Genomic DNA, 14,249 nt, shown 5'->3' on the forward strand with positions numbered 1-14,249 from the left:
AACTCACGCCTATACAAGGAAGCAACAAAGCGGCGCCATGACACTCGTTTAAAGCAACGAAAACAATTTGATGTTGGAGATCTTGTCCTACTATACAACTCAAGACTCAAATTGTTTCTTGGGAAACTTAAATCACGATGGTCAGGACCTTTCGTAATTCAATCTGTTCTTCTATATGGCACAATAGAGGTAAGTCACCCATCACACGGTACTTTCAAAGTAAATGGACATCACCTCAAACTTTATAATGGTGAGAATTTTAAAGATGATAGAGAGGAGCTACGACTCCACAAACTGCCCTGAATAAACCAATAAGGTAACAGTCGAGCTTAGACTATAAACAAGCGCTTCTCGAGAGGCAACCCGAGTACTAACGGTTTTAAATTATTTAAATTTCACTTTTTAAACATCTAAGTCACTAACAGAGTCTTTGAGCACAGGTTCCCAACTCCACACGGCCGAGCACACGGCCATCCTTCAGGCCGTGTGACAACCACGAATGGAAACACGGCCGTGCGATACGACCGTGTGAAAACAGGGTAAAAGTTATCTTTCCTAACACAGGATGCGATAAGTGGCCACGGGCGTGCGACCTGGCCGTGGTCAAATCTGCAAAATGAACACGGGCATGCAACAAGCCCGTGTCTAGCACCCGTAGACGACACTATCAAAATAACACAGGCGTGTGCAGAGCTACATGACCGTGGGAGAAGTAAACCACATCACACACGGTCGTGTAACATGATCATGTAGCCACACGGCCTAGACACACGGGTGTGCCCGAAGGCCGTGTGACAACATCTCACTTCGCGACAAACACGGGCGGGACACGATCTGCACGGGTGTGTGAACAAGCCATGCCACTTGAAAAATTAGATTATCTATCTTTTTTTTATTTTTTTATTAATTTTTGAAGATTCTTTTGTTTTTAAACACAGCTTATCTTTATGATTACTATCAAATTATTCCTACAATTCTCCTTTTGTCCTCCAGAATCATGTTTGTCCTCCATCTTTATTTTCAACAACTCGCTCTCTCTAATCCAGGAATTTCATCCATTTTTAACTCAGGAAGTTTCACTTTTCTCCCTATCTTATGAACTTACACTTACATTTGTCAATATATCTATCTTTGTACATTGAGGGCAATGTACATCTTAAGTGTGGGGGGTATTCATTTCATTATCAGAAAAATCCCTGAATGACTGCCTTGTTCTCTTGAAAAGCTCTCATATCATATTTAGGATAAATTTTGATTGATTTATGATTTTGATTGATATATCTTGAATTAAAACATAGGAATTTATGCATTGATTGTTTAAACTTTAAGACATTAGAGAATCAAACATGCTAAGTTGATTTTTAAGAATTTAAAATTTTATGTTGTTTCCCCAAAGTTTAAGTATTACTTTGAATTGGAATTCACAAGTTTTAAACATCAAAAAGCCATAATTCTTGTGAGATTTTTGAGCCTTTTGAGCATCTATTAATTCTTTCATGCTCACTTTTATTATTGCTTTGAGTGCGTCAGTATTGAACTATTATTCTAGAACTAGTATGATTATGCATGTCAAGACCACACCATTTGATTTGATATGTCAAAATGATTAAGGCACTTAGGATTAACCCACTCATGCCATGAAAAGCCTACTTCCACGATTAACCCCTAGTGAACCCCCTTGAGCTTAATAAGCCATTTCTTGTATTACCCTTAATATTAACCCTTAACCCATTATTGTTAAAATCCCCTAAATTAAATTTGCTCCCTCTTTTTGTCTAGATTTGAATTGAAATAGTTGCTCAGCTATGACTTGTTCTTAAAAAAAATGTGTATACACATTAGTAGAATCTTTTGTTTTTGAGCTTAAGTATTTAAATTCCATACTCTGAGAAGAAGCTCTATTGTATGCAAGTGATGATTAAATCTTTTTTCTAGTTAAGTGATTTTCCAATCCAATCTCAATTCTAACCATTTCAGCTTGTGACCACATCCCCTAACCAAAGCCACGTTACAACCCTCTAAAAACCTTTTGATTGATGTATCATCTTAATTTATAGTGGTGGAGATGTGATTTTCATGCAAGCCTATGGTAATAACTTTTCATATTGACTGATGAGTGCTACTTTCATTGTCCTTAAACACTTTGAATGATTTGAGTGAATCTTTAGTGAGGATGTTAAACTCCATGAGATTTTGAATTGAGGTGGCCACTTAAATAAGGGGAGATGCCTAAGTTTTGCATGATTAAATACTCAACTTAGAATGTTTGAAGCACTAATGTTCTTTTAGTTGAATTCTCAATGTACGACTACTCATGAATTAGTTTGAGATATTTTCAATAGAGATTATAAGTTGAGGACAAGTAAATGCTTAAGTGTGGGGGTATTTGATAAACCGTAATTTATACAATTTTTTAACCCATGCTTAACACATTTTATGGATGATTTTTTCTTAGAATTGGTGAATTTGATGCTCCTAATGCCTTAATTTCATGTTTTATACTTAGGAGAGCATAGGAGAGTGAAAGGAACGAGAAACGGGCCAAAAACGGAGAAAATGGGCCAACGTACGAATCAACACGGCCTGGACTTCCTCACACGGGCAGACCACACGGCCGTGTTAATTTGGCAGAATCGAAGCATGACTCACACAGGTAGAACACACGCCCGTGCCATTCTAACAGGTTCGAGCACGGCCTGAAGTAATTGCACACGGGCATGTCACACGGGCGTGTCCCTACTGAGCCCAAGTTAAGTCCAATTCGGAAAAGGCTAATTTTTAGGGTTCTTAGGCATTCCAAAGCTTATAAATACACCCTAGAGGAGGAAGAAAGGGACACACAGAGAGAAAGAGGTAGGAAACTGCTCAAAGGAAGCCGATTGATCCATCTCAGAAGCCGGATTCACCATCCAGACTGAGGATCTCTCCTCAATTTCCCTTCAGGAGTTTTGGGTTTTCTTCATGTTTTGTATTCATTATTCTTCTGAGATGTTTTCCTTTTTAGTTATGAATTAAATCCCCTAAATACCTAAAGGGAATGAAACCTAAGACGAATCTTGTTATTATTTTTTGAATTGTATGATAAATATTTGGCTTGTTCTTAATTATGTATTCTTAATTCTTGTTTTGATATTCTAGGATATTAATTCAAGTTAAGTTTTTATTCAGAGGAGGAATAGACCTTATCTAAGAGTACAATTGTCATAATTAAGCGGAGTTGATTGTGCGCCTAGAGATAAGGTGACAAGGTTTTGCCGGATTAGGGTGAAACCTAATAAGGGGATCCATAGATCGAGTTAATGCAACCTTAGCGTGTTAATTAGAGAAAAGTCTCAATTATTCAATCTAGGGATTAGACATTATTAGTCTTGAATAGGGATAATAACATAACTTAGAGATCTCTACGGAACAAGTTAAATGAATAAATCGTCCAATTCAGAGTCAAAATAACAAGTGAAGTCTAGGTGGATTTTTCCTTAGGTATTGTCTTAATTCAATCGTTTTCCAAAAGTAATCCCTCAATTCTATTTTCTATGAATTCTTAGTTTAGTTAATTTGTTAGTTAAAACAAACCTCCTTATTCTTAGGCTAGACAATAAAAAGACAGTCATTACTAGTACTTTTAGTTCCTTTCGGTTCGACAATCTGGTCTTGCTAAAACTATACTACTGTTCGATAGGTACACTTGCCTACATCGTGATAATAGTTAGTTTCAAGAACGATTCATTATAAATATTTAAAACCTGTCACGAAAATCATGATCAGGGTTATTTTGGGATCTAGAGTTATTGTTACCCATATATTGGACTTGTTCCTCCTCGATGCTAGGGTTGAAGGGTTGATATTCTGTGCATGCTCCTCCATTCAAATCGCACCTCATCATTGGATGTACCTGAGTAGAACCACACAAATCGTCAATCTTTTTATTTAAGAGTTCTACTTGGTTAGATAGCATAGTAACCGCGTCAAGGTTGAAAACACTGGCTGCTTTCGTCATGATAAACCGTAATTTATACATATTTCTAGCCCATGCTTAGCACATTTTATGGATGATTTTTCCTTAAAATTGGTGAATTCGATGCTCTTAATGCCTTAATTTCATGTTTTATACTTAGGTGAGCATAGGAGAGTGAAAGGAACGAGAAACGAGCCAAAAACGGAGAAAATGGGCCAACGTAAGAAATCAACACGGCCTGGACCTCCTCACACGGGCAGACCACACGGCCGTGTCAATTTGGTAGAATCGAAGCACGACTCACACGGGTGGACCACATGCCCGTGCCTATTTAACAGGCTTGACCACAGCCTGAAGTAATCGCACACAAGTGTGTCACACGGGTGTGTCCCTGTCGAGCCCAAATTGAGTCCAATTCGGAAAAGGCCAATTTTGAGGGTTCTTAGGCATTCTAAAGCCTACAAATACACCTTAGAGGAGGAGGAAAGGGGCCACACAGAGAAGGAATGAGCGAACTGCTCAAGGAAAGCCGATTAATCCATCTTAGAAGCCGGATTCATCATCAAGACTGAAGATCTCCCCTCAATTTTCCTTCAGGACTTTTGGGTTTTTCTTTATGTTTTGTATTCATTATTCTTTTGAGATGTTTACCTTTTTAGTTATGAACTAAAACCCCTAAATACCTAAGGGGAATGAAACCTAAGATAGATCTTGTTATTTTGTATGATAAATATTTGACTTGTTCTTAATTATGTGTTCTTAATTCTTGTCTTGATATTCCAGGATATTGATTCAAGTTAAGCTCTTATTCAGAGGAGGAATAGACCCTGTCTAAGAGTACATTTTTCATAATTAAGCGGAGTTGATTACGCGCCAAGAGTTAGGGTGATAAGATTTTACCGAATTAGGGTGAAACCTAACAAGGGGATCCATAGATCGAGTTAATGCAACCCTAGGGAGTTAATTAGAAAGAGATTTCAATTATTCAACCTAGGGTTAGACGTTGTTAGTCTCGAGAGGAATAATAATATAACTTAGGGATTTCTATGGATCAAGTTAAATAAATAAATCGTTCGTTTCAGAGTCAAATAATAAGTGAAGTCTAGGTGGATTTTTCCTTAGGTATTGTCTTAATTCAATCATTTTTCCAAAAGTAATTCCCCAATTCTATTTTTTGTGATTTCTTAGTTTAGTTAATTAGTTAGATAAACAAAACCCTTTTATTTTTTAGGCTAGATAATAAAAACAATAGTTAATACTAGTACTTTTAGTTCCTTTGGGTTCGATAATCCGGTCTTGCTAAAGCTATACTACTGTTCTGTAGGTACAATTGCCTTCATCGTGATAATAGTTAGTTTCAAGAATGATTCATTATAAATATTTAAAACCTGTCATGAATATCACGTATCACGTCGGCTTTGTTCTCATAACTTGCCACTGATAGTTATTTAGTGACATCTCCTCAATAAATTCATAGGCATCTTCAGGTGTTTTATTATTGATGGTTCCAACAGCAGGTGCGTCAACCATTTGTCGAGTCAAAGGATTCAGGCCATTATGAAAAGTTTGAACCTGTAGCCAGGGTGGTAACCCATGGTGAGGGCATCTTTGCAAATGGTCCTTATATCTATCCCATGCATCGTAGAGTGTCTTTAAATCCATCTGCACAAAAGAAGAGATATCATTACGTAATTTAGCCGTTTTAGCCGGCGAAAAATATTTTAATAAAAACTTTTCAGTCATTTGTTCCCAAGTAGTAATTTACCCTCATGGTAATGAGTTCAACCACTGTTTAGCTTTATTCCTTAACGAAAAAGGAAACAACCGAAGATGTATGACATCACCAGAAACGCCATTGATTTTAAATGTATCGCATAGTTCCAAAAAGTTTGCCAAGTGAACGTTGGGATCTTCGTCCTGCAAACCATCAAACTGAAAAAATTGTTGTATCATTTGAATTGTGTTAAGTTTCAGTTCAAAAGTATTTGCAGCTACAGCAGGTCTAACTATGCTCGATTCAGTTCCTGTTAAAGAAGGTTTAGCATAATCATACATAGTGCACGGAGCAGGATTTTGATTAACAGCAATCGCAGGAGGTAGTGGATTTTCTTGGTTTTCAGCCATCTCCTCAGTGGTGGTTGAAGTATCTTCCTCTTACTCTCTCTCTGTGTATCTTAAGCTTCGTCTTATTTCTCTTTGGTTTCTGCGAACTGTGCGATCAATATCACTGTCAAAAAGTAATCGTCTTGACGGGTTTCTTCTAGTCATAAACTATAAAAACCTCCCAGAAAAAAGGGAAAAAGAAGAATTAGTAATAAAAATTTGAGTAAAATTTAAATTGCATAAAAAGTAAATGGCTAAAGTAATAAAAATAGAGTGTTCCTAATATCTTAGTTCCTCGGCAACGACGTCAAAAACTTGATACGTGATATTCGTGACAGGTTTTAAATATTTATAATGAATCATTCTTGAAACTAACTATTATCATGATGAAGGCAAGTGTACCTATCGAACATGTAATATCCCAAATTAGGGCTTAATGGAATAGTGGTTTTATGACCACAAATTCGAGATAGAAATAATTATTTTATGATTCTTTTGAGGTCTATGATATGATTGCATGAATGTGTGAAAATTTCGTGAAGAAATTCTATGCATAAAGTGTTTAATTTGAAGTTAGGGACTAAATTGAATAAGTTGCAAAACTTACATTCTAGAAGTTTCTAGAATGAAATTGCTTTGAAATATTAATTAGGAGGTATTAAATAGAACTTTGACCAATTTAAAAGTTTATGGACAAATATTGGACATGAATGGAATTTTTGGAAAGTTTAGTAGTAAGGGCATTTTGGTCATTTAGGGGTAAAATGAATTAAAATACAAAATTAAAAGCCAATTTTGCTCATCTTCTTCACCATGGACGTGTATACCAAGGGAGACTCCATGGATAGGGTTTCCAAGCTTCCAAGCTCGATTGTAAGTCCGTTCTAGCCTCGTTTTTAATGATTTTTACGTTTTTGGAGTCCCAGTAACTTGATTTAGCTTCTGCTAACAATAATTCAACCTAGGGTTCATATTTGGAAAAATACCCTTAGGTGAAATTTGTGTATTTTGGTGTTTTATGATAGAATATGAGGTTTTAAATTATGTTAGACAACTTGTGCTACTCGGTTTTAAGTGAAAACGAGCAAAAGGGCTTAATTGGTAAAAATACCTAATAGTCATAAGTACATGTTAGAGTGAGAATTTGATGTTGCCATAGAAGGGAAAAATGATCAGCATGTCATAAAACATAAGAAAATAGGATGAATTTTAATTTCCGAACCTTGGGGAAAAAGTGCAAATATACAAAAGTTTAGGGGTCAAAATGAAAATTTTTAAAAATATGATTTTTGGACCCGTATGAATAGTGTGACTAATTATTAGGCTAAATGTGATATTATAGATGAAGGAAATCGAGATTCGGGCTTAAATCGGGAAAATACAAGGTTATGGACTAAAATGGTAAATTGTTGTTTCTGGATCAAGGTAAGTTCGTATGATAATAATAATGAAATGTTATGTTTGAATTATATTTCTTACTATTATTGCATATATTGTATGATTAAATATATTGGAAAAGTTGATGGAATGGTGTTTATGATGTGGAAATATGACATGAAAGAATGTTACATGAAATGCAAGAAAATGAAGATACATGACAAGTGATATATGAAATATGTGATATATGTTATGTAAATTCTTAAAAGCTGATTTGATATTTGAGTTGTGTCTTATTATACTATGAATGGACAATCGGTACTATGGATAGTGAGATCGACACTTCGAGTAAATTCGTACATAAATAATCTATCGATTCTTTTTATGTTATTATATTTTGATATCATATGAAATGTGGCTGCCTATCAAATGGTTATTTGATGTAAATTATGAATTTAAATTGATTACGGATAATTTAGTAAAATGTTGAAAAGTGAGGAATTTCCTGGTTGAACCTTCGGAATAGAAACGATACAAATGAACTATTGTGAGGTCACGTGTGTAGTACTAAGTGCAGGCTACTACGTGTACCAGATAATTGGTCGCATGTGTAGCACTAAGTGCAGGCTACTATACGTACCCGAAAAATGTGATCACGTGTGTAGTACTAAGTGCAGGCTACTATGTGTACCAGATTATTGGTCGCATGTGTAGTACTAAGTGCAGGCTACTATGCGTACCAGATAGCTTCGGCTAGAAGTGTGAAAATGGGAAAATGTGCAGGCAATTGTGTATATGTTATTATTCCGATGAGTTCAATGGGAAATCGATTAAATGAAAATACATGTGAAAGTGATTATGTGATGAACAAGTGCAAGTATATGTTTATTTGAATTTATGAGCAATATGCTCGATATTTGAGCAAACCTCGGTAAAATGGAATGGATTAAGTGAATTGTGTAAAAGTGAACTTTAGTAGTAAAACAGTGTTGAACAGCAGCAGTGCATGACTTTGAAAATTCACCAAAAATTGTGTAAGTTGAATTAAATTTAAAAAAATTATGGAAATAAATCTTAATGAGACTATTTTCATATGAAAGAAACAGGGGAAGCAAAAGAATTCTATATTGTGTGATATTTTAATTCTTGTGAAACAGGGTCTGAATGAATTCGAGATCCCCTGTTCTGACTTTATAAATTCACCATAAATTGTACAAAAATTATTGAGAGTCATACCTTACATTCATGGATTCCTTATTGAATCTAATTTTAAGGGAAACAAACGGCATGGTCGTTGGAATTCTGTATAGGTAGAAATTTGTTTCAGTAGTGCATGAGGGTCGAGTAGCCATACCACAAACAGGGAGACTTTAACTAATAAACTGTACTAAATGGCCCGACCAAAAATTCTAAAAAAATTTAGTAAGTAGACATATGAGTCTAGTTTCATAGAAAATTTACGGAATTGGATTTTGAGCTTTGTAACTTGAGATTTGATTTTTTTAACACCGGACTCCAAAAACAGCACTGTCTGAATATGTGTAATTGTACAATTATAGTGTTTTATCTTGAAAAGCATGGTAGTAATTGCTTATTATTTTCATATGAACTTACTAAGCGTAAAGCTTACCCATCCTCTCCATTTCTTTAGTATTGGCAGGTCGGCTCGGGGTTGGAGATCGTCAGAGGCAAAATCACACTATCAAACTATCATTTTTGCACTACAGGAAAACAGACTTTTAACGGCGTTTTTCTTTTGCCTTTAATGGCGTTTTTAAGCGCCACTAATACTTTTAGTGACGCTTTCCCAAGCGCCGCAAAAAACGTCGCTATATACACCGCCGCAAAAATTCGTGGCGTTTTTTAGAAAAAAAAACGCCGCTAAAGACCAGGACCTTTCGCGGCGCTTTTTTAAAAAACGCCGCTAAAGACCAAGACCTTTAGCGGCGCTTTTTTAAAAAACGTCGCTAAAGACGAGGACTTTTCGCGACGCTTTTTTAAAAAACGCCGCTAAAGACCAGGACTTTTTGCGGTGCTTTTATAAAAAACGCCACTAAAGATTAGGTCCTTTCGCGGCACTTTTTTAAAGAACGCCGCGCCGCTAAGTTGCCCAGTTTTGCTATATATGTTTTTCCACCTATATCCAACCCTCCTACAAGAAACTCAACCAAAAACAACAAATGTACAATGAAATCCAACCAAAACCCGCAAATTTAAACAATACAAAATTATACGAAAAATATATTATATAAATTGTAAATGAATATTCAAAATATTCTTAAAATAATGTTAAAAGTTACAATAAAACAAATGTTTAAGATGGCTGATTTTGAAATTGCTGGAACATAGTCATCATAGACTGAAGCTGTAGCTGGAGTTCATTGTATTTTCTGTTCTGGTCCGCCTCCCTCGCTGCTGCCTCTGCCTCCCTCACTGCTGCCTCCGCTCTAAGTTGAGAAATTTGCTCATCTGTGCTAGCTTGTATCTGAACTATACCTCATGGTTAAGTAAGCAAAATTTTACAATCACATACAAGCATATCTAAATAACCAAATTTCGCTTGCAACATAACCAATTCATACATTGCTCACTTGACTAACATTAATCATTTTTCATGTCATTTAGCCAAATCAAAACATGTCAATTTCATATGCTATAAATCATGCTGAAATTTCATATACACAAGTAAATCAATTTATATATATTCGGTCATTTAATATGACTTCAATATAACAGTTAAAACATATTCATTCTTGCCATCGTAAACCAAACATAAATAGTCAAATATCATAGCCGAACATACAATAACATATATATATAACAATTTGACCTTTACATCCCAAATCACCAAAATTCATGACATAAGTACATATGTATTCATTTATCTATCATCAACCAAATATAACAGATCATCACTGCCATTTCCCAAACTAATAAATAAACAAATTAGAGTCAAAATGTAATTCAATAATAAACCATACCCAAAACACATCCAACAACCATACTTAATTCACTTGAGCCGAATTATAACAACCACAAATGCATATCATACCAATTAACAATCTTACCAAGATGAGCTAATTATAAACCATACTCATCATTACTTCATACCAAATCATATATCTAAGTAAAATGATTTTTTTCAAAATCATCATGATGAAACTATTATTTATGCGAATTTTGAACTAAAACGTACCTTAAAATTTTCAACAAGCAAACAGAGGCTGGAGTAAAAAAAATTGTATTTCTTAAGTAAGTTAAAGCAAAAATGCATAGAAATAAGTTAAGTAATTTAGCTACAAAACATGTCCAGCATAAATCAAATACAGCATGGGATTAAAAATGAGTAAAAAGAAATACTGCAGGAAAATATTCATCAAGCATTTATAAAGCTTTTTAAACCCAATACTGGAAAGCTATTAACCTGCAAATAAAGTAACATATATGAAAAATATATTGGCTATATTTAAAATTTTAATAAAAATCTAAAATATTAAATATTAAACTAAAAATATATTTCTTTATAAATCTGAATAAGTCTAAAACGAGATTAAGTTAATCATTTAAAAATATGAAATAGAATTGAATAAAATTTTAAACCTATAATTTGGATTGAGTCAAATTCGGACAAACATAAAGAAGTTCACCGGCAATCAAGAGTTCATCCAATATAAAGTAGGCCTTCAATGTCAAACAGGAACAAAAGTTAAAGCATTTATAAATTATCTATAAGAAAAAGGGTAAAAACTAATTCACCAATACCCTAGAATCTATATCAAAATTACACATGTACCTCCTATTTTCATCAACTGTATTTTCCCGATGGATGCAATTATTCGGACACCAATACTTTTGTTGACATCATGATCAAAATTCACGAGTTGATATAGCACAGAACTTAAATTCACGAGTTGATATAACACGGAACTTATTTGGAAGACCCAAAAAACCCACACATAATTATCAGTCCACCGCAACATGAATGATAGATTCCAAAACATAAAAGTAATATATTTTTACACAAGAAAATTTTATAAAAGAACACATACATGTATCCAACCAAAATATCAGAACAAATCAAAATCTAGAAGCACAATACAATAAAGATATTAATCACCATCAGATGTTAAATTAACACATACTAAAAGTTCAAAACAAATAAAATGAAGGTATAAAAACTTAACAGGATTAATCCTAACTAATAACCAAAATAACATTCAAATATCAAATTTTCTCTAAATCTCTTCTGTTAACCAAACTGAATTTTTTATGGTTAACCAACAAATCGAATTTGGTCAGTTAATTCAGCTAAAAATTAAAGAATATTAGCAACAAATTATAAATTGAATTTCAGGACCATGTCAAATTTTCAGCTATCTTATAATTTGAATATTAGCAACATATCTTACAGCTATTTGCCCATTTAGTGAGGGAACTGTCATTAGCTACCATAATCTTAACTTGGTATCAACAAATCTAAATTTGAATTAATTTAATTTGATTTGTTCATTAAAAACCAACAGCTTGAATTTGAAAATAAAATGATGTGATTCAACTCATAAACTATATAATTGAAATTCAAAATTGATCGATTCATAGAAAAAGTTCAAAACTTTTAATTTAATTTGACTTTTTTCAAAACTAGCATGCCTTGACAAGACTAATATTAACACAAGATTTCAGCATGGCATGGTTAGAACTTAGAAGTAGTCTGTAACTTTTATCTATAAACATTCAATTTTGCATTTGGAGCACGAAAGTAGCTTTGGCATAGGTCAAATCAAGTAGCAAAGGCTGACCATGGAACTGAAATTAATCAACCATCCCCTGCTGGCTCTGATTTCTTATTGGCACTTAGAAATGAATAATGATGGCATCCGGATCAGCCATAAATGTTACCAACAAACTATCCGTAAATTGATTTTTATATATTAGATTAAAAAGTAAATTGATAGTTTAATTAAGAATTTTGTACATTTTTACTATTAAAAACGGGTCCTTATATGCTACCGGTAACTGTCTGGTTATTTCATCATCCACGACAGTTTTAATGGTAGAAATAAATGAAATTTTTAATAGAAATTAATTTATCTATTTTTTAAATAAAAGACACAAAATATAATTCAACTCTTAATACAGAAATCTTTATACTACATTTGGTCAGTTAAGATATGTTGCTAATATTTGAGTAATATTCAAAATTTCATATTCAAAGAGAAATTTCAAGCATAAGCGAACAATCAAAAGCAAAATAGAAATAAAAGTCGGGAATACCTTCAGGGATTGTAAGAAGAGGCTGAGAAGATCAATCGCAAAGGCAAGCAAAGACGTGAATAGCATCTACAAAAGACGAGCTAAACTATTAGTCGCCTTACTGAGAACTTGTTTATTGTTTGATTATAATAAAATAAAATAATATTTATATTTGATTATTTCATATCTAAATAATAAGAAATATGTTTATTTATGGTTTGTCGGTTTACTATTCATGAACAGATTTTTAATTGTTTGTCGACATATTTACTTATATTAAGTTCACGAATAAGTTCATTTATTTAAACGAATGAACACAAACATACAAAAACAAGTGCAACTTTGGAATTCTTAACAAACACAATCAAACTTAAAAATAAACTAGCAAACATCAATAAAAGCTGTTCATTCAAGCTGAGTTTATTTACCACCTTCCATAAGCATGGTATAGCCAATACTACATATAAATAGGACAAAAGGTTATTTTTCAAAGTTAATATTCTTGTTATTATAGTAAGTAAAAAGGAAATGCACAACCATGACATATATTCTATACGAATGATCTTGACATATAAAGGAAGCCCTAGGCAAATAACAGGACATAATCAATCTGATTCTCAGGACATAACCATTCAAAAGCTTCGGGGAATACGGTAAAAGTTGAAATGATTCCTGCAATAAAATGAATAATCAACATTCAGTGCTCGAATTGAAATGAAAATTATAAGATGGATCTCATTCAATGCAAAATTCGTAGTTACAATTACAAATTCAACTTTAAAATACAAGATATCTAAGACTAGAAAGGTCCGTTAATAACTTAAATGGCATAATTATCGAAACTTATAACATAAAAGAGATCAAACCTTAACTAAATCAAACAAACTAATCGAAGGAACAAGCAATTAAAAACGCCATTGAATTTAATAAGAACTGCAAATCAATTACTGAAACTAAAGCACCAAAGATAAAGAAAAAATTAAAAATAAAGAGAAATCCATAATAATTTTATATACGTACACCAAAATTGAAGACGAAGATAAACAAGAAATTAAATAATTTATATTAGAATAAAAAGAATTAAGATTTGAATATAGATTTAAAAATTTATTTTTCAAAAGGAAATAAAATAAAAAAAGGGAAGAGCGTACGGATTTGCGGTGTAGAGAACCAGCGAGGGCGAAATCCCGAACAGCCACTCACCAAATCCTCATCATCTTTCTTCTTTTGGTCCTCAGCCGTACAGATCTTGGGAGGATCCAAAGCAGCTGCAGGATGGCTTCAGCATATGAGATCGAAAGACATGATTCCTTCCCGATAGAAGCAAAAGGAAGAGGCTAGGGTTTTAATTGAACGTTGAAAAGGAAATTGGAACAGTCAAATTGCACATCGCGTCTCTTCCATCAAGAGAGAAAATTTATGAGAAGGGGATTTTGATCGGTGAAAACAAAGGGAATAGAATCAGGGTTTTCAGCAGCGCAAAATTGGGGATTTAGGGGAGGGGGTGAAAATAAAATGAGCGTTTATATGGAAAGTGTATCTCAATTTTTTGCGGCGTTTT

The 14,249-nt window shown here is 33.6% G+C and overlaps 1 long non-coding RNA gene and 1 other non-coding gene across 3 annotated transcripts; one reads left to right on the plus strand and one right to left on the minus strand.

Moving 5' to 3' along the window:
- Positions 1-5,543: 5,543 nt before the first annotated feature.
- On the plus strand, positions 5,544-5,650 carry LOC128287066 (small nucleolar RNA R71). Its single transcript, XR_008277766.1, has one exon. It is a non-coding gene; the product is annotated as a small nucleolar RNA R71 (small nucleolar RNA).
- Positions 5,651-10,793: 5,143 nt separating this feature from the next.
- On the minus strand, positions 10,794-13,999 carry LOC108463509 (uncharacterized). 2 transcript variants are annotated; one of them, XR_008276925.1, is made up of 5 exons: positions 13,840-13,999; positions 13,318-13,360; positions 12,710-12,775; positions 11,036-11,116; positions 10,794-10,859 (listed from the first exon to the last, which is right to left on the minus strand). It is a non-coding gene; the product is annotated as an uncharacterized LOC108463509 (long non-coding RNA). The 2 variants fall into 2 exon arrangements; XR_008276926.1 differs by having other exon boundaries at positions 13,226-13,360.
- Positions 14,000-14,249: the final 250 nt, after the last annotated feature.

This window comes from Gossypium arboreum, chromosome 13 (assembly GCF_025698485.1).
Source record: "Gossypium arboreum isolate Shixiya-1 chromosome 13, ASM2569848v2, whole genome shotgun sequence".
NCBI lineage: Eukaryota > Viridiplantae > Streptophyta > Magnoliopsida > Malvales > Malvaceae > Gossypium > Gossypium arboreum.